This window comes from Lissotriton vulgaris, chromosome 2_1, assembly GCF_964263255.1.
Source record: "Lissotriton vulgaris chromosome 2_1, aLisVul1.2, whole genome shotgun sequence".
Taxonomy (NCBI): domain Eukaryota; kingdom Metazoa; phylum Chordata; class Amphibia; order Caudata; family Salamandridae; genus Lissotriton; species Lissotriton vulgaris.
This window is the reverse complement of record NC_141687.1, coordinates 1,157,728,385-1,157,754,851: the sequence shown is the minus strand read 5'-3', so window position 1 is coordinate 1,157,754,851 and position 26,467 is coordinate 1,157,728,385. Positions and strand designations below refer to the sequence as shown.

General features: G+C 40.7%; 1 pseudogene; it reads left to right on the top strand.

Annotated features, from left to right (window-relative positions):
* Nucleotides 1-4,101: 4,101 nt before the first annotated feature.
* The window catches only part of LOC147731736 (uncharacterized), a 46,679-nt pseudogene continuing 24,313 nt past the window's right edge, over nucleotides 4,102-26,467 (top strand).

Sequence of the window (26,467 nt, the reverse complement as noted above, 5' to 3'; positions counted from 1 at the left end):
TGCTTGGAGTGGTGATACAGGCCTCCCACCCCCAAACAGTGCTCTTATACAAGATGGCTACCTACCTGTAAGTCTGCTTGTTGAACAGTACAATGGCTGACACATGCTCCTGGGTGGGGAGGCCTCCATGCTGCTGGAGTGTGGGACAGGGGGCATGCTAGGAGTAGTGATACAGGCCTCCCACCCACAGTGTTTTTTTCTATTTTTTATTTTTTTATTTTAAATTTAATACACAAAAACATTACAGTTCAAGAAGCATAGATAATCATTCATTTGAAAGAAGAAAGTCATTGGGCACATATATATTTAAAAAAAACACCAAGAGTGCAGCATACATCATATTATTCAATTACATTTAGAATAATCTTGCAGAGGTAGTATACAGAGAAAGTAGGAAACTTCCTTTTGTTCAATTTCTACTCAGTTTCTGGAAAATATTAATCCTCATAATAATCACGGAAGGCTCCCCAAATTTTCACACCCAGTTGTCTCTTCCTAGACCCCTTTACAGAAAAAAGCTCCCATTCCAACATATTTAAATTATACATTTTTGCTCGCCACATTTGAAAAGCAGGTTGATTTTCCTGTAACCATTCAGTTGCAATACACAGATGTGCTACCATCATAGAAATAAAATGAAATATCTATGTTGATATAATACATCCAGCGAGCTGTTTGTGGGTATTTTACCCAATACCATCATAGCGGGGGTAATCACTAAAGGCGTCTTCATAACCATTGTCATAAACATTTCAATGTCTGCAATAAAGTTCTGCAATTTAACACATTCCCAAGTAATATGTAAGCTATCAGCATCATCCTTCCTACAACAAAAACATTTACCATCATACCCACCCCCCATTTTGCCATTCGTACCGGGGTGTAGTATAAGTCAAACAAGGCTTTAAAAATTGTGCTTTTAAATTTGAACACATTAAAGACTCTCTTGCCATGTTAAGGATATCTACAACTTCAATATCGGCCTCCCCTAAAGCGACCACCCACTTCAGTCTAACCTTATCAAGATCGTCTGGCCTACAAAAAAAGTATTTGGTATAGAGTTCCAATTCTAACCTGCCTTCTTACCCCTTCCACCACCATATTTGTTTGTTAGGCGGCATTACGGCGGGCTAAAAAATCACGAATTTGTTAAAATTTAAAAAAATAAGTGCTAGGAAAGGAAAACTGGGTCTTTAACTCATCAAAAGATTTACAAATCCTGTTGTCCATATACATATCACCCAAGTACCTAACACCTTTCCTCTGCCAATCTAAAGCTATACCGTCAGAAAATATACCTGGAAGCACCTTATATGCTTTAAAAGGGGTATAGTTTGAAATCTTCCCCATTCCAATTAATTTCGAAATCCATTTCCATACTTTAAATGCACTGATTAATACTTTAAAACAAGTGCATTTAAAGTAACTCCTGTCCACTTCTATGACTAGACACTGCTTAAGTAAACAAAGAGAATCCAACACAGAGGAAGGGAGGGGGAAAGAGTGATCAACAAATGTTGAAGCACTCAGTGTTTTGTAAAATACCCCTAACACACCAAAAGGCCCCTTGGTGTCATGCTTCATCATCGGGGTCTTCGCACCCCTCTAACGGGATGCGGCATTTTGCGACCTATGACTACGCGTGAGCGCTTGTAGTAATGACTATGTGTGGTGTAAGGTGTGTGGGGGGTATTTATAAGTGAGTAGTGGGATATGGTGAAAAATTAAAAAGTACCTGGCACATGAGTATAAAGGAAACATTTTTTATTCTGAACTCTGGCTGGTGCTGTTAAAAGAAGTGCAGTGTGAGGTCGAATCTGTTATATTAAAGAACAGGACCTCTGGTGTGCGTTGTCGACATGTTTCGGAGACAAGCTCCTTCTTCAGGACGGGAGCACGACCTCCCCACCTTACTCACGTATTTTTAATAAAAAAAGTTGCGTATTTACAGAAAAGTGAAGTATTTAGGCTAAGTGTGCCTACAGCGGTCTGCTACAAGTACAATGACCTGTAGAAAGACAAAAAGAAAAATCAACTAATGGTTACCCATGTAGCGGGTAGGTCAAGCAGGTGCAGTCACCTGGAACCTCACCATTTGCTTGTAATAAGCCTGTGGAAGGAAAAGGTACTCACAACACATACAACATATAACACATAGGTACTAGGAGTTACTGGTAGTGGTAGTCATACTTGTGAAGCTTGCTTGTTGGCTTCATGAGCATAAAGGAAAGTCAGGGGTGTTGCTTGATTTGCAATCTGAAGTGAAGATTGATGCAGGTTTTAATAAATCATTCTCACTTACTTAGGAGGAAAGGTTCAGATGGTCGTTTTCTTAGTTGTTTTGATTAATACTCACACAAACAGGACGCTATGATCACCGTCTTACCCCTCGCGCTGCTCCGCTGTTATGAGGCGGTCATCGGGTGTTTGCTATTTATACCCTGTATTATGACTGGGCGGAAGCGTCTGCATGCCCTTACAAGGGTGTTCCGCTCTTTGTTGCTAATTATATGCCCATGTATGGAGCATCCGCTCCTTGACCATACATATTACTCGTATGTCCGACACGGACTTACATGGGACCAGCGTTGGTGGGTGCGAGTGTTCCTCTGGTGCGCTCGCGCATAGATTACTGATCGTCCTTAGCGCATGCGCGTAGCGTTGTAGCGCTCGTTTGGGGACACTGATGTTCAGCGCATGCGTGTTTGTTCTCTGTGCATTACTCGGGAAAGGTAGTGTCTCGTTAGAGGGCTCGTGGGTAGATGCTTACTTTTGAGAGGGCACAACGGCAGGGTATTGCCAAAGTAGTTATGGGGACCCACACTTATGGGCCCATTCACTAATAAAAACAGAACGAAGGGTTATCACAAACCACACTGATAAATCATAGTAGGGTGATTGGCACCAGGGCATTTCATCAGTGTGTCGCATGTTCATAATGATACATCTTAATTGGATAATTGGCCCCAGGGCACCTCATCATTAAGCCCGATTATGTGGGTGCCAAGTCTGAAAACCCATCTTTGTTCCTTTTGGAAAAGGCCGGCATCAGAAGGTAGTTGCTCTATAATTGCCCAATTTAGATCATTCACACAATGTTGTGCGGTCAGGTAATGTGTGGCCATTTTAGTTGTACTTTTGTTACAGCGCACATTGCTCTTGTGCTCATTCATTCTTGTCTTCATGGCCCTTGTGGTCATACCCACATACTCAAGATTGCAGGGGCCTTTTATAAGGTAGACCACGTTTTTTGAGTTACAGTTAGAGAATCTCCTTTGCTCCCAAGTGGTTCCATTGCGAAAAGTATGTTTTGTGCTTTTCTGTGTCAAGTGGTAGCTGCTGCGGTTGCCGCAAGGGAAATGACCTTGAATACCTATGGATGGTTGTATGGCAATTGTTGTTGGTTTAGGTCTGGTATGTACCAGCATGTCTCTGAGATTGCGTCCCCTACGGTGAGCAAACAATGGTTTTTCCAGGTTCAGGTTGCCACATGTTAGTATCTTCCAATGTTTGTTGACAATTTTGGATACTTCGTTGGACACGGTGTTGAATGTTGTCACACATATTGGTCGTTTGTTTTCATTTGGTTCTTTTTGTCGCTCTTCCAATAATGCCTCTCTGTTGTTGTTCTTAGCCCTCTTCATTGCTTTGTCAATGATTCTGGTAGGGTACTCTCGTAGTTTCAGTTTTTCTCTCAGGTCTTTGGCCTGCAGTTTGAAGTTGGACACATCTGTGCAATTACGCCTGAGGCGTAAAAATTGTCCCTACGGCAGGTTTTCCCGCAGGTGCCTGGGGTGAAAACTATCGTATCTTAACAGGCAATTCCTGGATGTCGGCTTGAAATGGGTAGTGGTTTTCAAACCTCCTTCTTCTGCGTAGATATTTAAATCCAAGAGTCCCGTACTCTATGTACACCACCTCGAAACCACCAAGATTCTTCATGACTTGAATCCATACAGATCCAATATAAAATGCTGGAGGAGGTACATAGACGACGTCCTAGTCATCTGGGAGGGTGACCAACGATCCGCGGAAAATTTCCAAGCATGGTTAAATAACCAAAACGCCTTTCTTAAATTCACGAGCACGATCTCGGACCACATGTTGGTCTTCTTGGATTTAAATATCTACGCAGAAGAAGGAGGTTTGAAAACCACTACCCATTTCAAGCCGACATCCAGGAATTGCCTGTTAAGATACGATAGTTTTCACCCCAGGCACCTGCGAGAAAACCTGCCGTATGGACAATTTTTACGCCTCAGGCGTAATTGCACAGATGTGTCCAACTTCAAACTGCAGGCCAAAGACCTGAGAGAAAAACTGAAACTACGAGAGTACCCTACCAGAATCATTGACAAAGCAATGAAGAGGGCTAAGAACAACAACAGAGAGGCATTATTGGAAGAGCGACAAAAAGAACCAAATGAAAACAAACGACCAATATGTGTGGCAACATTCAACACCATGTCCAACGAAGTATCCAAAATTGTCAACAAACATTGGAGGATACTAACATGTGGCAACCTGAACCTGGAAAAACCATTGTTTGCTCACCGTAGGGGACGCAATCTCAGAGACATGCTGGTACATACCAGACCTAAACCAACAACAATTGCCATACAACCATCCATAGGTATTCAAGGTCATTTCCCTTGCGGCGACTGCAGCAGCTGCCACTTGAACAGAAAAGCACAAAACTTACTTTTCGCAATGGAACTACTTGGGAGCAAAGGAGATTCTCTAACTGTAACTCAAAAAACGTGGTCTACCTTATAAAATGCCCCTGCAATCTTGAGTATGTGGGTATGACCACGAGGGCCATGAAGACAAGAATGAATGAGCACAAGAGCAATGTGCACTGTAAAAAAAGTACAACTAAAATGGCCACACATTACCTGACCGCACAACATTGTGTGAATGATCTAAATTGGACAATTATAGAGCAACTACCTTCTGATGCCGGCCTTTTCCAAAAGGAACAAAGATGGGTTTTCAGACTTGGCACCCACATAATCAGGCTTAATGATGAGGTGCCCTGGGGCCAATTATCCAATTAAGATGTATCATTATGAACATGCGACACACTGATGAAATGCCCTGGTGCCAATCAACCTACTATGATTTATCAGTGTGGTTTGTGATAACCCTTCGTTCTGTTCTTATTAGTGAATGGGCCCATAAGTGTGGGTCCCCATAACTACTTTGGCAATACCCTGCCGTTGTGCCCTCTCAAAAGTAAGCATCTACCCACGAGCCCTCTAACGAGACACTACCTTTCCCGAGTAATGCACAGAGAACAAACACGCATGCGCTGAACATCAGTGTCCCCAAACGAGCGCTACAACGTTACGCGCATGCGCGAAGGACGATCAGTAATCTATGCGCGAGCGCACCAGAGGAACACTCGCACCCACCAACGCTGGTCCCATGTAAGTCCGTGTCGGACATACGAGTAATATGTATGGTCAAGGAGCAGATGATCCATACATGGGCATATAATTAGCAACAAAGAGCGGAACACCCTTGTAAGGGCATGCAGACGCTTCCGCCCAATCATAATACAGGGTATAAATAGCAAACACCCGATGACCACCTCATAACAGCGGAGCAGCGCGAGGGGTAAGACGGTGATCATAGCGTCCTGTTTGTGTGAGTATTAATCAAAACAACTAAGAAAACGACCATCTGAACCTTTCCTCCTAAGTAAGTGAGAATGATTTAATAAAACCTGCATCATTCTTCACTACAGATTGCAAATCAAGCAACACCCCTGACGTTCCTTTATGCTCATGAAGCCAACAAGCAAGCTTCACAAGTATGACTACGACTACCAGTAACTCCTAGTACCTATGTGTTATATGTTGTATGTGTTGTGAGTACCTTTTCCTTCCACAGGCTTATTACAAGCAAATGGTGAGGTTCCAGGTGACTGCGCCTGCTTGAACTACCCGCTACATGGGTAACCATTAGTTGATTTTTCTTTTTGTCTTTCTACAGGTCATTGTACTTGTAGCAGACTGCTGTAGGCACACTTAGCCTAAATACTTCACTTTTCTGTAAATACACAACTTTTTTAATTAAAAATATGTGAGTAAGGTGGGGAGGTCGTGCCCCCGTCCTGAAGAAGGAGCTTGTCTCCGAAACATGTCGACAACGCACACCAGAGGTCCTGTTCTTTAATATAACAGATTCGACCTCACACTGCACTTCTTTTAACAGCACCAGCCAGAGTTCAGAATACATTTTTTTTCCTTTATACTCGTGTGCCAGGTACTTTTTAATTTTTCACCACATCCCACTACTCACTTATAAATACACCCCACACACCTTACACCACACATAGTCATTACTACAAGTGCTCCCACATAGTCGTAGGTCGCAGCACGCCGCATCCCGTTAGAGGGGTGCGAAGACCCCGATGATGAAGCATGACACCAAGGGGCCTTTTGGTGTGTGAGGGGTATTTTACAAAAGACTAGGTGCTTCAACATTTGTCGATCACTCTTTCCCCCTCCCTTCCTCTGTGTTGGATTCTCTTTGTTTACTTAAATATTATTGTGGAGCAGGAATCCAACCCTTTGCTCTACCTCCCTCTTGTGTTTTTGACATAGACACTGCTTAGCAATCGGTCCTAATAAAATTCCAAAAATTGTAGGAGCGGTGGCAGTATTAGGGACAGTGTACCCCGTAATCATTACCCTCATTTTTAGCAAAAAACATGTGACATAGTACAGATAAAAATCAGGCACCGCCATCCCCTCTCTATCAAGAGGCAAAGTCATATATGTCATAGCCCGTCTAGGTCTCCCTGGACTCCATATAAATTTTACACAAGTCGATTGTAGGTGCTGTATACTCTTTTTAGGTATTTCCAATGGTATTGACCGAAATATATAGAGAGCTTTCGGTAAACAATAATTTTTACAATATTACATCTGCCAATAATTGAAAGATACAATCGTTCCCACCTATCCAATTAAGTTTTAACTCTAGAGATCAACGCATTCCAATTAACATCCACAAGCTCATTCATACTTGCTCTAATTTGTATCCCTAAATACGTAGCTTCTTTTACCGCCCTATCATCCTGACATACTAAGGTGTCTGAGCATAGAATTTACGTCTTTGATTCATTAAGCTTATAGCCCGTTTCCCTACCAAATTCCTTAGCCAGCCTCTCTATTTCTATAATGGCAAGTGCGGGATTCTCTGTAGCCACCGTTATGTCATCAGCGTATGCAAAAACAGAAAAACAATAATCAAAAACTCGAAAAGGTGGAATAAGTGTGCTCTGTATTAATTGTTCAATAAAAGGATTAATATATAAAGCAAACAAAAGAGGGGAGCAGGGGCACCCCTGCCGAGTTCCCCGTGTTATACTCAAAGAGTCGGAAAGCATTCCCATAGCAGATGTCTTAGCCTTAGGGGTTGCATATAGCGACTGTAGAGCAGCAATACATTTCTGACCAAACCCCATTTTATCTATAAGTCACCACATGTAGTCCCACTGAATGCGATCAAATGCTTTCTCTGCATCCAATAAGATAAGCGCTAACTCTCCGCAAGATTGAATAAAGTTATTACTTTGTTTACGTGATCCACCGTTCCTCTTTTGGGTATGAACCCGCGCTGGTATTGAGAGACTAAGGGTGCTATCACTCTAGACAATGGGTTGGCCAAGATCTTAGAATATATTTTATTATCACTATTCAATAATGATATTGGACAGTAAGATCCAACCAAGTCTGGGGGTTTGCCCTTTTTACAGAATACCGCAACCGTAGCATCCGACCACGATTGAGGAGGGTAACCCTCCTGTGCCAGCCGCATTACCTTAAGCAACTCATGCTTAATAATATTAAAAAACTGCCTATACACCTCTCCGGGGATTCTATCAGGCTCTGCAGCCTTTCCTAAAGCCAAACTATTCACAGCGTTTTCCAATTCCACCATAGTTATCAGTGTATCCAATTCTTCTAATTCAACAGGGTCTAATTGTTTCAAACCTTCATCAAATATTCCCATCGCAACTCCTTCCCCCTCTACAGGGCTCTGCTCAGTATACAGCTCAGAATAAAACTGCTTAAAAATCTGAAGAATCTGAAAAGGGTCAGAATGTGATATCCCATTCACATCTCTCAATTCCTGGATGTTCCTAGATGACTCCTTCATCAGCAATCGTACCACTAACCATTTCCCAATGATTTCACCAAATTCATGGCTTTGCAACTTACAAGTTAAATATTTTCTAGCATTCTCTGTACTCCAGAAACCCAGAATATTTGCTCGCTCCTTTGCCACCTTATTCTCTAGCTCAGGTATATTATCCGTAACTGTCACTATCCCCCTAGTTAAAGACGTTTCTGCCTCACTTAGCTGCTCATAAAAAGTTGCTGATTCTTTTTTAGATTTCCTTTGTTGCCATGAACTGAAACTGATGCATTAGCCCCGAAAACAGGCTTTAAAAGTGTCCCACACTGTGCTGACAGATGCGGTCCCGTTATTGTTCCCAAAAAAACCTTAATCCAACTATCCATATACTCCCTAAATTCCATATTCAGAACAAATTTTCGATCAAATGTAAAATTGAGACATTTAGGTCTACTTAAAGACCCAACTAATTCAAGCACAATTGGAGCATGATCCGAAGTGATCCTGGGGAACACCAAATTGTTGACCCCCCTAGAACAGAAAAAGGTGAGAAAAAATAATCAAGTCTTACTAATTTTTTGTGGGGATAAGAATAGAAAGTAAAAGCACTATCCTGTTCTCTAATATTACCCCACACATCCACTAATCCTTGATCCCTAACTAGATTATAAAGTGCCTTAAAGACTCTAGGTTTTTGCCCCCCGTATTTATCAGGGCCATCCTGCAGTACTTGATTCATCAAATTTATATTAATATCTCCACACACCACCACCGGTTGCGGCCAGGTAGTCAGTTCAGAATTTATTTCATTTAAAACCCCCGCATCGTGCAAATTAGATCAGTTTACCGTGCAGAGCGTAACTTTTTGCCCCTCAAATTTACACTCTGCTATAGCCCACCGCCCGTTCTTATCCATAACTTTACGATCTACTTTAACGAAATTTTGTCTAGCCAAAATGGCTACCCCTCCTATCATACTAGTTTGGCAAGTTGCAATAATTAAAGATAGCCCTAACTCCTTTAATACACCCCTCTTTAACCATAGAATATCAGTTTCCTGAATACATACTAAATCTGGGCGAATATGTCTTAATTCTGCTGCCACCTTTTGTCTTTTTAAGACATTATTCAGCCCAGACACATTCATTGAACACATTCTAACTCTTGTGGTTAACATTTTAATTCAAAAGATCCTAAAGCAAATAATCCTATCATCATGAAGTCAAATCTGCTGCTTAACTCACAAAACACAAGCTGCCCTCTAACATATGTACAAAACTGATTTCTTTGTCGCTGTGAAATATGTGTCCCCCTTTTTTCACTGCACCTAAGTGCAACCCACCTCCCCCTTACCCAGCTAGCACTCCCCCATACCCTCCCTCTTAGCCTCCCCAAAACCCCCACCCACCCATCACTTAGGCTTTAGGACCGCTGGTCCTGTAGATGCAAGCTTTACCTGGTCCTCTGGCGTTCACCTATCGAGCCCTTACCTAAGCACTTTTAAGACTACTTAGAATATACACAAAAAAACAGAGTAGTAGTGACCCATACTAGTACCCCAGGAGAAGGAACACACAAAAAATAGATAACATTCTACTCACAATAATTAATCTCAACATGTATTTCAACAAATATCTCAACATATTTCAACATCATCTTGTGCTGCTCCTTAACCCACTGACCTAGATTGAGTGTACAAATTCAGTAGCTGAGGCAATATTCGTAAAAAACCTGGTTTGATCCTTAGCTACAATTTTCAATTTAGATGGGAACATCAAGAAGGCTGATGCCACCTTTGCCTGGCACTCAGGAATTAGTTGACGAAATTGCCATCGCAATTCTACTGACTTCTGACATAGGTCAGAGCGGACAAAGTATTGAACATCACCAGCCTTCCCCTTTTTATCTGGCCTCGCAAGCTTAAACACCTCATCTCGTGCCAAAAAGCTGTTGAATGCTACTAATATTGACCTGGGCTTGTTTTCTTGTACTTGTCCAGGCCTTAACGGTATGTTAAAGGGGAATCTGTGCACCCGTTCAACCTCACGTTCCCAATCCCACTGAGTTACACCAGGAAATGCTGTTTTAAACAACCCAACCACAAAACCCCTTGGCTCTTGCCCCTCTTTCCCCTCCGGAATTTGATTCACCCTCAAGTTATTGCGTCTGGCACAATTCTCAATGTCAGCGAATTTCCACACCACGTCATCCTTTATCGAGAGGCTCTGCTACACTACTGCCTTCTGCTGCCCAAAGTCGTCTTCCAAATTCGAAACCCTGGTTTCCATTTCATTAATTCTAACCAAAGAGTCCCCATGTGACTTCACCAAGCGTCTCACAGAGTTTTTTAATTTACAACATATATTTTGGACTCTTAGGGGCATATTATCAAGCCTGTGCGCTAAAATTATCGCCGCTTTATCGGCCGAAAACGGCCGATAAAGCGGCGATAATGGGCTTAATAATATGCTCTGGGGAATTCCAATCGAAGCCCATGTTAGATGTCTTCACATCTAACATGTGCTTCGATTGGAATTCCATAGAGCATATTATCAAGCCCATTATCGCCGCTTTATCGGCCGTTTTCGGCCGATAAAGCGGCGATAATTTTAGCGCACAGGCTTGATAATATGCTCCTATGACTTTCTTCCTCGGTTTCTTCTCGGTGCTGCATGATAGATTTATAAATTAACTCCACGGAAACCTCTGTCCCTCCAGCATCGTCCAAAACCCTTTGTACCTCTTGAAGCTGATACTTAGCAATAGTACCATTCTCCTGATTTCCTTGGCTCACACCCAAATCAAGTTTTCTCACAGTTTGTAACTGGCCTTCCACCAATGCCTCAAGATCATCAGTAATTGAGCTACCACCATCACTACAGTCAATCATGGAGAGCTGTGCCGAGTATTGCTCAGCCAGATCCTCACAAGGGGAAGCCTTCATGCTGCTGGAGTGTGGGACAGGGGGCATGCAGGGAGTAGTGATACAGGCCTCCCACCCCCAAACAGTGCTCTTATACAAGATGGCTACCTACCTGTAAGTCTGTTTGTTGAACAGTGCAATGGCTGACACATGCTCCTGAGTGGGGGAGGCCTCCATGCTGCCAGAGTGTGGGACAGGGGGCATGCTGGGAGTAGTGATACAGGCCTCCCACCCCCAAACAGTGCTCTTATACAAGATGGCTACCTACCTGTAAGTCTGTTTGTTGAACAGTGCGATGGCTGACACATGCTCCTGGCTGGGGGAGGCCTCCATACTGCTGGAGTGTGGGTCAGGGGATATGCTAGGAGTGGTGATACCTGCCTCCCACCCTCAAACAGTGCTCCAATACAAGATGGCTACCTACCTGTTAGCTGAGGGAGAACAGTGCGATGGCTGACACATGCTCCTGGGTGGGGGAGGCCTCCATGCTGCTGGAGTGTGGGGCAGGGGGCATGCTGAGAGTAGTGATACAGGCCTCCCACCCCCAAACAGTGCTCTTATACAAGATGGATACCTACCTGTAAGTCTGTTTGTTGAACCGTACAATGGCTGACACATGCTCCTGGGTGGGGGAGGCCTCCATGCTGCTAGATTGTGGGACAGGGGGCATGCTGGGAGTAGTGATACAGGCCTCCCACCCTCATACAGTTCTCTAATACAAGATGGCTACCTACCTGTAAGTCTGTTTGTTGAACGGTTCAATGGCTGACACATGCATCTGGGTGGTGTTGGGGGGGTTATACATCTTGGTATGCTGTGGTAGAGGGGTATGGTGTGAGTTGTTGTACAGGCCTCCTATGCAAGATGGCTAGCTACCTGTTGGGTGAGGGTGGACAATGTAATGGAGTTTGGGTTGTATAAGGGAGTACTTCTCAGTGTGTTGGTTGCCATTTGTTTGTATTTACCAGCCTCTGTTCCCCCGGCTACTCCTGTGAGACTCTCAGGATGCAGTATGGCAAGCACCTTCTCCTCCCATGGTGTAAATGTTTTCGGTGGGATGGGAGGGCCCCTGCCAGTCACGTTTGCCAGATGCTAGTTCTTGCTCCTCTTCTCTTTGACCACCCTCTTGAGATCATGCCACCGCTTCATGATCTCCTTCTTGGATCTTGGGGTGGTCCCTACAGCATTGACCCTTGGACTATCCTTTCCCACATTTGTGTCCTCGTGGCTAATGGTGTCTGTTAGACCAGGCTACCAAGCAGTTGTGGCTCTACTCTCACTATCTCATTGACCATGACTGTCAACTCACTCTCTGTGAATTTGGGCATTTTCTGTGATGTCATGGTGTGTGGTGGTTGAAGTGTTTGTGGGTGCAGGTGTGTAGGTGGAGGTTGTGGTGTTGGTGTGTGAGGTGTGTTGTGTGCTTGTGTTGTGTGCTGGGGGATTGTTGGTGCTGGTGTGATGGTGGTAGTGATAGTCGTGGTGGATGTGTGTGTGTGTGCTATGCTCTTTTGCCTCTCCTGTCAGATGTGATGTATGGCCTTCTCTTCTGGAGTGTTGCAAAAGATTATGGTCAGTGAAGGTGGTGGTTTTATACTCTGCTGTGTGGGTGTGTCCAAGTGCAATTTGGCTGTCAGGTGTGTTGTGAGACTAGTCCTGTGCTTTTATATATATTTTTTGTATTATTTATTTTTATTTGTATGTTTTTTTTTGAGGGGGGGGCATGGCTACTTAGATTTTTGCAATGTTTGGCCTCACTGCGGTGTTTTGGAATCGTCCGCCATGTTTTTCATGTTCAGTCCGCTGAGGTGGCTATGCTGCCCCTCTTCCGCTATCTCTCCCATTTACTCCTGTGTGCGACCGTGGCGGTCGGGACCAGCGGTTCCGACCGTGGGACCCTCGGGGATATCCTAATTTCCAGTGTGGTGTCTCTGCTTTCCTTGCGGCTGGTTGTTGCTTTTCCGCTGCTTTTCCGACCGCCGCGGTCGATATTTTAGACCTTACCGCCCGCGTAGGGCGGTTTTGATAGGGCCGCTACCGCCGCGGTCGGTCTTTTGTGGCGGTTCATCCTAATTTGGCCGCCGGTTTATCCGCGGTCCTGGTGGGCGGTTGTTTTCCGCCTCCATGGTGGTCGGGGTGATTTTCCGCCCACTATCCTAATGAAACAAGAAAAAAGAGAACAATCATGGAAAATCAACTTCTGAAAAAACAGTGTATAGTAAAAGGAAGAGAAACCTATTTAAGGAAATTAGGAAAAAATGTTTTATAATAGAGTTGTGTCGAATTTAATAAAGGAAGCGAAGAAATATAAAAAAAAACAGCATTTTATAAGAAGAAGAAAAGTATAGAAAATCTAGTTGAGAAGGCTTTCAAATGTAATTTTTTAAAATTTGTTTTAGTAATCAATAGAATTCGATCACTAGATAAGCCAATCCATTTAATGAAGGCTAAAAGTAAGTGGAGAAGAGTAATTAACAGAAGTAATTTTTCTGAGGTTTTTTTGGGTGAATGGAAACATAGTTCAAGTTCTGAGCCTTTTTTTAATGAAGAGAGTTATCTTCAGAGTAATGATTTGTTGCATGCAGTTGACACTAGTGGTCGTGCTTATGAGGTTAGAAATGGTTGTCCTATTGAGAAAGAGAAAATTGTTCCTAGAAATGCAGAAGAGGTGTTAGCTGATGAAGTTTTAGGGAAACGTCCTAAAGCTCCAGTGTACACTTGGAATTCTAGTACTATTTGGAGTGTACGGCAAGAATCTATTGTTATTTTACGCAATTTCTTAAGTAACTATACTAAGAAAAGTGTTAAACAAAAGATTAAGATGTTGCAAGGCTAGACCTTTGCAGAGTGAGAGAAAATACTGGTTTGCAAGTTCATTCTCTGGCTTCTCTTTCTAAAAAAGTATGTTGAAGTGTTTTTCACCATTTCAGGATGTTAGCAGTTCATCATATTGAAATGAGGAAATTAGTCAGAAGATTGTATTATGCAAAAAGTCCGGCACTAATGTTAAAAAAGTTGAACAGTGCTCTTTTGCGTGGATCTGTATCAGATGTAACGAATGTTTGTGATGAAATTCAGGTTAGTTACTTTGGTCCTCAGGAAGACAGTGTAGAAACTGAGACATTAACAGAAGGAAATGTGGAAGAGAATGTACAACATTGTAGTGTAGGACATTTTGAGCAAGAAATTACAAAGTTTAAGGTGATTTCAGGTGAAAGGCCAAATTATTCTTGTATCTGTTGTCGACGAACTCATTATAAAAATCAGACCAGGACTGTTGATTTGTATTTGAAAAGTGAAAAGGAAAATAATAATGAGTGGAAGCATTTTGCAACTTATTTGTTGGTAGGGAAACGTTTTGATTTGAGTTTTGATCAGCGTATTTGTAAATATTGTTATAACAAATTAGACGAGAACAAAATGCCTGCTAGAGCTGTGCATGATTATTTTGAGTTGGTAAATATTCCTTCTGAAAGGGTGGATTTAAATACCTTTGAGTCTATTCTTATTCAATGTGTGCATCCATTTCAGGCTATTATTCGTATGGAGCCTAAGACAGGGAAATTGCCTCCTTCAGATTTACAGAGAGGATTAAAGGGAAGAGTTGTGTATTTGCCTTTAGATTTAAAGAAAAATATTTAAACAATTGGTGTAGGAAATGTCGAAGATGAACCTCCAGGAGTTTTTAGTTTTTAGTTAATGGTGTTTCTACTAAGAATAAGAAAATCAGGCAAGAACTAGTGGATGTTAGGAAAGTGAAAAAGGCAACGTTGCATCTGGTAAAAAAATTATCAATACTATAAAAATGTGTATGTGGGACAAGAAGAAATAACTGTAGAAGAAGATAGTGACTCAACTTCTGGACAAATTGAAAAAGTAGATGAGTCCAGAACTGAAGAAATCTACGAACATTATAGTGTTCATCTACTTCATTCCAAAGAAGTGATGGGGAATACTATAGAGTTATTCCAAATGAAAGAAGCAAAGGGAAGTCCCATTAGTGTATGGGAAAAAATCTTGGAAGCTTGTTGTTTCCCTCAGTTGTTTCCAACAGGGAAAGGAGGACGATATGATGACCGACCTGTGCAGATTCCTACATCTGAATACCGGACATCAAGGTTGTATGCAGAAGATCCAAGATTTCGACAATGTATTCCGTATTTGTTTCATTTTTTTTTTGAGAGTGACTTATCTGGAATTTTTTATGCAGTGAATCATATATTGAAAACAGGTGTACATCTGCAAAATGTTATGGCAAAGAATTTTATGGATAAAGTACCGCGGAAAGATAATGTTTTGGAAACTCAGCTAATTAATCTCATGGCATGTCAGCGTGGTACTAATGAGTACTGGTACCATCATCATGGAGAACTTAAATGTATGCTAAGGAACTTAGGAACTCCTACATGGTTCCTTACCCTAAGCTGGGCTGAATATGCTTGGGATGATTTACTTCAATTTCTTCGAGAACCAAATATACTAAATATTGAATGCAAGACACCTGGAGAATTGTGTTCTTTGGATCCAGTTAATGTATGCAGGTATTTCAATCATAGATTTGAAGCTATGATGTCTTTTATCACCAATAAAAAAATATCTCCTCCAGGAGAGGTTCTGGATTTCTTTTGGAGAAAGGAGTATCAAGCGAGAGGTGCTTCTCACATACATATGGATCAAAGATGCTCCCAAATTTGGAACAGACTCAGATGATACTGTGTTGTCTTTTATTGAAGAATATGCTACATGAGATATACCCAAAAATACACTAGATAAGGACTTAAGACAACAAGTGTCACGATTCCAAAGCCATCGTTGTGGCAAATACTGTCATCGAAAGTACAAATCAAAGGACAAATTCTACACCAAATGTCGTTTTGTATTTCCACGTCCTGTAATATCAAAAGGAAGAGTGAATAGTTTTATGTAATATTTGCGACATACTATCACAAGAAAGTCTCCCAAAAATACCTACAACTTAAGAAGAAATGAAGAGTCAAAATACATAAATGACTACAACCCAGTCATTTTAGCCATGTGGAAGGCTAACATGGATATTCAATACGTTGAGGACAATTCCATTGCTGTTCCTCGATATGTAACATCCTACATAACCAAATCACAAAAGACAGAATTGAAGGAAATGTGGGAAGAGATTTCCCACGAGAAGAGTCTAAGTAAGAAATTATATAGTTACAGTTTGAAGATGTTATCTCATCGAGAAATTGGAGCGTATGAATGTTCGGATCGCTTATCATCTGCAAGTCTATTCTCCAAATCTAGAAGAATCATTTGGGTGAGTCTAGGGGGCCCATTAGGATGTTGGGCAGATTTCCTCCGCCAGGGTAACTGTGGCCCCCGCCACCCTGGCGGAGGCAATCCGCCGACATCCTTCCGTGCATTCCCCCCGCCATATTACGATGGCAGAGGGGATCGCAGCGGTGGGAACCACCGCCTGCCTGTTTTCTGCCCCGGTCGCCTTGCGGCCTGGGCGGAAAAGGGATAACATGGTGGTGGTGTCTATCAGACACCGCCCGCCATATTAGAATAGGCATTTTGCAATGCCTGTCCGTGGCGGCAATGCCGCCACGGAAAGGCATGCGGTGTTCACTCTAGGGGGCCTCTGTGGGCCCCCAGAGTGATGGCGAAAGGGGGGTGGCACACGGGGGGGGTACCTGTAGTACCCCCCTGCATTTGCATAATTGCAGCGGCAGGCACCGCACGGTGCCTGCCGCTTCGATTATGCAAATGCGTGCATTTGTTTTTAACATTGTGGCGGGCTGTGCAGTGAGCACCGCCCGCCACAATGTTAATTTGAGGAATGCGCCCGCCACTGTGGCGGGCGCATCCTAATGCCAATGTCGGGACCCCCGCCCTATAGGCGGGCGGTCCCAATGTCCGTTAGGGTGGCGGGCGGACTTTTTCCACCTGCCATCCTAATGGACCCCTAGGTCTTGCTGCAACACGAAATCGAGTACTTAAATCTGTACAAGAAATTGAAAATTTTGCTGAAAAAGAGCCAGAAAGTACAGATATTGTGAAAACAAATATGTTGGTTACCTATTATCCAAATAGAAGTCATCATTTTGAGAACATTTGTCTCTATGAAGTGCTGCAAAACTATACTTTTAAACGGAATCTTACAGAAAACATCAATAATGGTATATATGCTGTGATTGGTTCTGAAAGCTGTTTGGTGAAACAAAGAAAAGGATATTTGATTATTCACTGTAAACTGAGTTGCGAAACTCTTGACAAAAGGGAATTTTTACTATTTAGCTCTTTTGCAACTCTTCAAGCCGTGGCATTCAGAATTGGAATTACTTGGAGATTTTCAGAGCTACGAAGATTCGTTCAACGAAACTAAAGATACTATAGAATGTCCTCTTTTTGCTATTTATGTGAAAATGTTGAACGACGGAATTGAGCAAGAAGCTACAATTTCAGCTGAGATTGCTAGAGACAGTTCTCAAGACAGTCAGACAGTCAAACAGTCAAACCTCTGCTCCGTTGAGTCAGGATCCACTAGGAGAACCAATTGTTCAAAATGAAGCAGCAACTGCCATGGATGAGGTGGAAACAGTAATGTATCAAGCTCAAGAAGATGTAACAAACTTAGGAAACTTGGAAATACAACTAAATGTTGAGCAAAAACAAATATATGACCAAGTGAGAGAACAGATTGACCATGGATTACTTAATGAAAAGAAAGAGTGCTCATGCTCATCATTTCAACCTATCCGAATGTACATGAGTGGACAAGCTGGAACAGGAAAAAGTTTTTTAATTAAAGTAATTACAACTTATCTACAGAAAACAACTGAGTCGCATTTGTCTTGTGTTGTCACTGCTCCAACTGCGTTGGCAGCACACAATATTAAAGGAATTACTTTACATCGTTTACTAATGCTACCAGTAGAGCATGAAAACAAATTGGAATACCACAAGCTATTTATTTATTTATTTATATGCTTCTATAGCGCCAGAATCGAGCCCGAAAGGGTTATCTCCGCGCTTTGACAACAACAGGTTACGAAGGTACTGTATAGGCAGCAATCCTAAAATTATTTCTCCATAAACAGATTCGTTTTTAGCATTTTTCTAAAAGTGAGGTGATTGGAGATCTGTCTTAGGCTAAGGGGCAGGTTGTTCCACAAGGCCGGCCCCACTGAAGAAAGGGCTCGGCCGCCTTGTCTGGCTTTTTTAATGAAAGGTGGTTTGAGCAGGAGTAGGTTACTTGACCGTAATTCTCGTTCTGGTTTGTATGGCTGGAGTACTTTGGATAGGTATTTGGGGCCATTTCCAAATAGGCACTTATGTACAGTGCAGCAAATCTTGAATTTAACCCGTTGGCGTATTGGGAACCAGTGAAGTTTTTTCAACAGGGGTCCAGAGGGTGTTCTGGGGGGGGCATTCAGAATCAATCTCGCCGCCGTGTTCTGGACCACCTGCAGGCGGTTGATGGCATCCTCATTGGCCTGTATCAGAAGCCCATTGCAATAGTCAAGGCGACTTATTACAAGGGCTTGAACCAGAGTCTTTCTGTAGGTGTCAGGTAGCAAGGGGAAGACTCGCCTAAGTAATCCAATGGTGTGAAAGCAAGCACCTGCAATTACATTTGCATGTTCTTTAAGATTTAGGTTTTGGTCAAGTTTCACACCCAGATTTTTGATGGTAGATTTAGGAGAGGGTACAGGTCCCAAATCTTGGGGCCACCAATCAGGGGACCAAAGCATGCTAGCTTTTCCGAAACACATTACTTCGGTCTTCCCGACATTGCACTGGAGGTAGTTAGCAGCCATCCAGTTGGAGATGGCCCTCATGCCTTCCGCAAAGTTTTCCCTAACATTAGGGTCAGGGGCATGGAAAGGGTAGAGGAGTTGAGTGTCGTCGGCATACGACACTGGAGTGAATCCGTACTTCCTCACAATCTCAGCAAGGGGGGCCACATATACATTGAATAGTGTGGGGCTTAGACATGAGCCCTGTGGCACCCCCTTAGTGAGCGCCCTAAAGATGGAATGGTAAGGGCCCAGGCTGACAGATTGTGAGCGGCCGGAGAGAAAGCTCTCCAACCATGCAAGTGCCTGACCTCTGATGCCCACTTCTTGTAACCGGTTCAGCAGGATCTTATGAGAAACAGTATCGAAAGCAGCTGACAGGTCTAACAGCACCAGAATCATCGAGCCTCCTCTATCCTGTGACATCTTGATGTTATCGGTCACGGAGAGGAGTGCAGATTCGGTGCTGTAGTTGGGCCTGAACCCGGATTGGGATTGGTCCAGGCCCCCTGTCGCTTCGATAAAGCTAGAGATCTGAGTGTTGACATGCTTCTCAGCCAGTTTGGTCAGGAGGGGCAAGAGAGAGATAGGGCGGAGGTTGGAGAGTTCAGTCCAGGGGCGGGTGGTATTTTTTTGTATCGGATTCACGGTTGCCTCTTTCCACTGTTGCGGGAGCTTACCTTCTTTAAAAGAAAGGTTAAGGATTTTAGTGATAGTATCTGGAGAAGCTTGTTGTGAAGTTTCAAGAGTCTTGAAGAAAATGAAACTTCTCATTATTGATGAGGTAAGCATGGTATCAAACTTAATGCTTGGCCTTTGTGCCTTTAAGAATGCAGCAAATTCTTGCTGCAACACGAAATCGAGTACTTAAATCTGTACAAGAAATTTAATATTTAGCTGAAAAAAAGCCAGAAAGTACAGATATTGTGATATTGTGAAAACAAATATGTTGGATACATATTATCCAAATAGAAGTCATCATCTTGGGAACATGTGTCTCTATGAAGTGCTGCAAAACTATATTTTTAAACGGAATATTACCAAAAACATCAATAATGGTATATATGCTGTGATTGGTTCTGAAGGATGTTTGGTGAAACAAACAAAAGGAAATTTGATTAATCACCGTAAACTGAGTTGTGAAACTCCTAACAAAAGGGAATTTTACTATTTAGCTCTTTTGCAACTTTTCAAGCCGTGGCGTTCATAATTGGAATTACTTGGAGATTTTGAGAGCTATGAAGATTCATTCAACGCAAGTAAAGATACTATAGAATGTCCTGTTTTTGCTAATTATGTGAAAATGTTGAACAACGAAATTGAGCAAGAAGCTACAATTGCAGCTGAGATTGCTAGAGACAGTTCTCAAGACAGTCAAACTTCTGCTCCGTTGAGTCCGGATCCACCAGGAGAACCAATTGTTCAAAATGAAGCAGCAACTGCTATGGAAGCGGTGGAAACAGTAATGTATCAAGCTCAAGAAGATGTAACAAACTTAGGAAACTTGGAAATACAACTAAATGTTGAGCAAAAACAAATATATGACCAAGTGAGAGAACAGATTGACCATGGATTACTTCATGAGAAGAAAGAGTGCTCTTGCTTATCATTTCAACCTATCCGAATGTACGTGAGTGGACAAGCTGGAACAGGCAAAAGTTTTTTAAAGTAATCACAACTTTTCTACAGAAAACGACTGAGTCACATTTGTCTTGTGTTGTCACTACTCCAACTGGATTGGCAGCACATAATATTAAAGGAATTACTTTACATAATTTATTAATGCTCCCAGTAGAGCATGAAAACAAATTGGAATACCACAAGCTATCTGGAGAAGCTTGTTGTGAAGTTTCAAGAGTTGTGAAGAAAATGAAACTTCTTATTATTGATGAGGTAAGCATGGAATCAAACTTAATGCTTGACGTTGTGCATTTAAGAATGCAGCAAATTCCTAAAACAGAGTGTGATGTATTATTTGGAGGAAAACACGTCATAGTTTTTGGAGATCTACTACAACTTACTCCTGTAAAAGGACAACCAGTGTTTAAAACATTGGCGCATGAAGATAGCAGAAAGTCTTTGGGGAGCATTGAAAATTTTAACATTTGGTCATATTTTGAGTATAAGGAACTTATTACAAATATGCGACAGGCAAATGCTGCTGATTGTGGAACTATTCTTCAAGATGTAAGAATTGGAAAAGTTATTAAACATGGCAAAGAAGCTTTACAGAGACGATTACTTTCCAATTTGTTTCCAAATTAAAATATTGTTCCTGAGAAAATATATATGAGAATTGCAGAAAACAAATCTGTAATCTGCTTAATGCCAACACTGCGTGCATGTTCTATATTCAATGAAGACATTTTAAAGTTGGAAAATTAAGAAATTATAAAATTGGAAGCTATTGATAAAATAGAACATGAAGGAATCACTATTATTTTGACTGAAAAGTTGAAGAGGAAATTGGATTTTTTAGAGAAATCGATAAGTAAAACTGCTGGTTTAGAAAAGAATTTATATGCTTGTGTAAACTGTAGGGTCATTTTACGACGTAATTTGAATGTGGAAAAATGTTTAGTAAATGGAGCAATGGATAAAATTGTTGATTTAGTTAAATATGTAAATAGAGATGGTATTGAATTTTTGAAAATCAGATTTGATGAAATTGCAGAAGTACAACAATTTAGTCGTTGTTTAGCTCGGTTTTTGCTTGTAAAAGATTTGTATGTACGCAGAAAACAGTTTCCTATTTCTTTGGCATATGCGGTGACCATTCATAAATCTCAAGGTTTAAGTGTAGATGGTGCTTTAGTGAATATTGAAAGTAATGTGTTTAAAAAAGGTATGGCATATGTTGCTTTGTCTCGAGTCAGAACTTTATCTGGATTGTACTTGATTGATTTTGAGAAGACAAAGTTTAGTGCCGATGTGAATTGTGTGAAAGAGTATAATAGGTTAAGAAGAGAATATGCACCCACAGTATTTGAAAAGTGTGCGGTAGGTAGAAAAAGAAGATTTGAGAATATCTGTAGTGAAGCTGTAGAGAAAGAAAAAAAACAGGATGAAGTTGTGATTGCAAGCAAAAAGAAGAAGGATAGTGTTGAAGAGAATATTGGTTATCAGTTTGAAAATAGTTCTGGGCTCAACTGCTATGCTAATGTAGTGGGTAATGTTGTTTTTTTTCTCGAAAGTTTGCATCAGCAAATTGTTGAAAATCGGGAAGAAAGATTCTGTACCTTGTTGCATTCTGTTTCTGAGAAATGTAGTAGTGATAAAAGTAAAATACAAAGTGTTTCTGATATTCGAAATGTTTTAGACATATGTTCTGGTTCTACTCAATTTAAGGAGAATATTCAGCAAGATTGTCAGGAATTTTTAATGTATATGCTTGTATTGAAAGATGAAGGTATAGATATTTAAAACCTTTTTCGCCTTTCTTATAAATGGCAACATGGGTGTGAAAATTGTTTTTTATATGTAGCACTAAACTGAAAGATTCATATATATGTTATCAACATTATTTATACAAAGAAATGGACAGTATGTCATTTTAATGCTGCAACGTTGTAGAGGTGATGAAAGAAAATTGGAAACTTTAATTAAAAATGTTGTAGCTAGTCAACTATCAATATCAGGAAGAACTTTTGTAGCTGTAGCAATAATTTTTCATGATGGACCTTCTTCAACATCTGGACATTACACTGTTTATTTAGTATGTCTCAAAGGTTGGATGCATTGTAATGATAGTCAATTGGTTTTTAAACAATGTTTGCCTAAAGAGTTACCAAATTCTTACCTAATATTTTTGAAGCCAAAATTTTCGGAACAAAATTTGGCCTTTCAAGATTACTGCTGTTAAGGTAGGTTGTTTCCGGTCCAGGGAAGACATGGCTTGGCAGTTCGGGCTGGACTGTTCCCATGAGGCACAGGGTCAAACTGATTAGCATATAGCCATGTCTGAACTGGGGTGGCAGAGTGGGCTAAAGAATGGTGATGGATTAAACCCAGATCTTTTGACTGAGTGTGAGTGTTTGATTGATTCAGATGCTCCGTCCATCACCATCCCCTTTTGTACCGCTTTTGGCCGCCATAAGTGTGGCAGGGTATGCTCAGATGTGAGTCCCTTGCTCACTTTGCCACTGGATTCCAGCAAGCCGGGCTGAAGACGGCTGGAATGCCAGAAACCGGTCCTCGGAAGCTTGTTTCCGGTCCAGGGAAGACATGGCTTTGCAGTTCGGGCTGGACTGTTCCCATGAGGCACAGTGTCAGACTGATTTGCATATAGCCATGTCTGAACTGGGGTGGCAGAGTGGGCTAAAGAACGGTGATGGATTAAACCCAGATATTTTGACTGGGTGTGAGTGTTTGATTGATTCAGATGCTCCGTCCATCACCACCCCCTTTTGTACCGTTAAGGTAGGTTGGTCTGGTATTGTAGAGTAGTTTGTAAGTAAGGGTGAGGAGCTTGAAGGTTATCATCTTGTCAAGGTGGAGCCAGTGTAGGTCTTTCATGTGGTGGATGATGTGTCTGCAGCAGGGAACATTGATGATCAGTTGAGCGAAGGTGTTTTGGATGTAGTCGTTGTAGGTGTTTGTCCGAATTAAGATTTAGAGAGTTGATCTTATGCAGTTGGCGACGTCTTTCGGTGCTATGTAGCTCCTTGGTGAGTGAGAAGAGGAGTTGGGTGTCAATGTCTTAGCAGATAATGTTCAGATTGTGATGGCGAGGCACTTGTGTGAAGGAGCCATGTAGATGTTGAATAGTGTCGAGTTGAGGGATAAGCTTGGGGGACGTTGCAAATGATGTCGGTGGTTTTGGATCAGAAAGGTATGATGACGGATGCTAAGGATTAATATTGAACAACTTCTGAAGTAAGAATTTGAGATATACTATTTGGCCATGAGGAAAAGTATATAAAAGCATTAAGGACTATTTGTTGTATATTATGTCAGGATATATTTATAAATAACTTTATTTGAAGTGTATGAAAATTAATGATAGTGTTTTGTTATTTTAAGATTGTTTGAGATATCTGATAGTTACATAAGTAATTGCTATGAGAAAAAAACATTTAACATATGTTTTATTTCTATTTTTTAGATTGTTATTGGGAATGTTGAATTTTTTTAAGATAATCTTATTGATTGTCTTTTTTTTTGCCCGCTGTTATGTGATGAGTACTGTTGAAGTCACTGTTTTTAGTGAAATTCAATATATTCTGAGAACAGAAAAAAGGCAAATGAAATGCTTTAAAAATTATTTTCTGTCGGAAAAGATATATTGTAACTATATTTTATTTTGTCTTAAACAGATGCTTATTTTATAATATATCATTTTTTTTATTACTTATTATGTTTAAGGTAAGTATAAGTAAGTGTTAAAAATGGTTCATGGAATGTGCATCTACAGAGCTGAAGTAACAAAAAATGGTTTGTATCTTTTAAAGACATTTAAAATAATTAATATATATATACTGAGGGTACCAGTATTCTTTGCAGTTTACTACAAAACATCTACTAGTTTGGAACAGATATGGTGAATAGACATATTGTACTTTTTTTAGTACTGCATTTTATTATAACAGCCTGAGTTTTTTCCTATAGTGATAAGGAGTGACTGGCTTGAAAATTTAAGAACATTTAAAAACTGAACATTCATATAAATAATCATATTTATATAATCTTATTAAGTAGTTGAGAGTTGTATTTGTATAATATTTTTTTAAAGGGCAAAATAGTTGATCAAACTAGTTTTGTGTTAAGTATTAGGAAAAATGATAACATTAAGTGTTTATGTTTTTGTACAAGGACCTACATCATAAAAAAATCAGTATGGAAAATCAACAAAGCAATTTGGAAGACGATTTTGAAATCAGTAACAATGTCATAGAAGAGCTGAACATACCTTTTACAAGTACTGAGAATGAAGAGGAAGAAATGAGTGCTGCAGATATCAGCTGTGATTTCTTAGACGAAACCTTGGATGCTGATTTTGTGGAAGCATTAGATGACATCGAGCATGATCATATGACTTTTGAAATCAATAACCTGGGAAATGAAATACCTGATAACATTATTTTAGAAGCTCTATTAAATTATGAGATGTTACAAGAATACATTTATTATTATATATTAATAATGGTGTGAGACACTCTTCTTGCAGAATTGTAATCATTCATCTAGTACTCAAGTACTTATGGTGCAAAGTGGGCCTTAGGGCATGGACTGCTTCAAACCTCCATAGACTATGCATGCACTCTTCTATACACTGACAAACTTGTGTTTTATAGCTTCTATTTCCCAGTCTATATCCTTACAGTTCTAGCAAACTCTCTGTGATTGCTGATTCAGTATTGTACTGAGCTATTCAGCAGAATGTCCTTATCTATGCATGTACTATAAATGAAGCTCTTTTAAATACAGTCAGACACTCTCGTTCCAGAACTGTAATTATCCGGTCAGTACCCAAGTAATCATGAAGCAAAGTAGGCCTTAGGCCATGGACTTTTTTGCAATCTTCTATGTACGTGCAAACTTGTTTTTATACCTTCAATTCCCCAGTCTATATTATTAGACTTTCACTAATCACTCTCACTCTACTGTTTCAATATTTTAGTGAGCCATTCAGTAGTATTTCCTTATATATCTACTGTGGTAAAACTGAAGCTGCTATAAATTCAGTCAGGCACTTTCTTTGCAGAACTGTAATCATCCACTCAGTACCTGAGTATTCATACAGCAGTATGTGCTTATATATACACTGTTGTAAAAGTAAAGCTGCTATACATTCAGCCACACACTTTCCTTGTAGAATTGTAATCATTCAGCCAGTACCTAAGTACTCATGGTCTAAAGTGCGCCTTAGGGTATGGACTGCTTGAAACCCCTGTAGACTATACATGTAGTGTTCTGTGAACTGACAAACTTGTCTTTTATACCTTCAATTCCCCAGATTGTATCCTTCATCTTCCAGCAAACACTATCACACTTCTGTTTCAGTATTGTTGTGAGCCATACAGCACTATGTGCTTATCTATACACTGTTCTAAAAGAATCCATTCACTGCATTAAAACACTAATCAGCAGATGTACAATAAGTGGTACATTCCTAGAGATATGCCAGTTATTGTGTACTGTGACATCACCACCATGGATGCACTATATTTACAATGTGGTGCACTATGGGGCAAAAACGGCACAGATATGTGTTGTATCTGTGCTGTGAAGGCGGCGCATTGCTTGACTTGAAATGAAATGAAATGATCTTTATTCGGATTTTGATACATCCATAAAAGTACATACAGAATGAAACATTAAAAACACATTAAAAACACATACATATATAAAAGTTAAGAACAAACCAGTTGGGTATGAGCAGCATATATGACATAAAGTGCATAATACAAAATAGAAAAACAGTAATCAATTAGTAAGTGCAATCATAGGTTTCTAAAACCAATAGTCATATGGATCCGGACATATATATAATTAATTCTTTGTGCAGTATATATTTAGATGTTAAAGTGCATTGTGCATTCAATGGCCATTATGCATGTTCCATGCTTGCCCTCGATCTCACACAGGCTTTTATAAAACAACTTATAGTGTATAT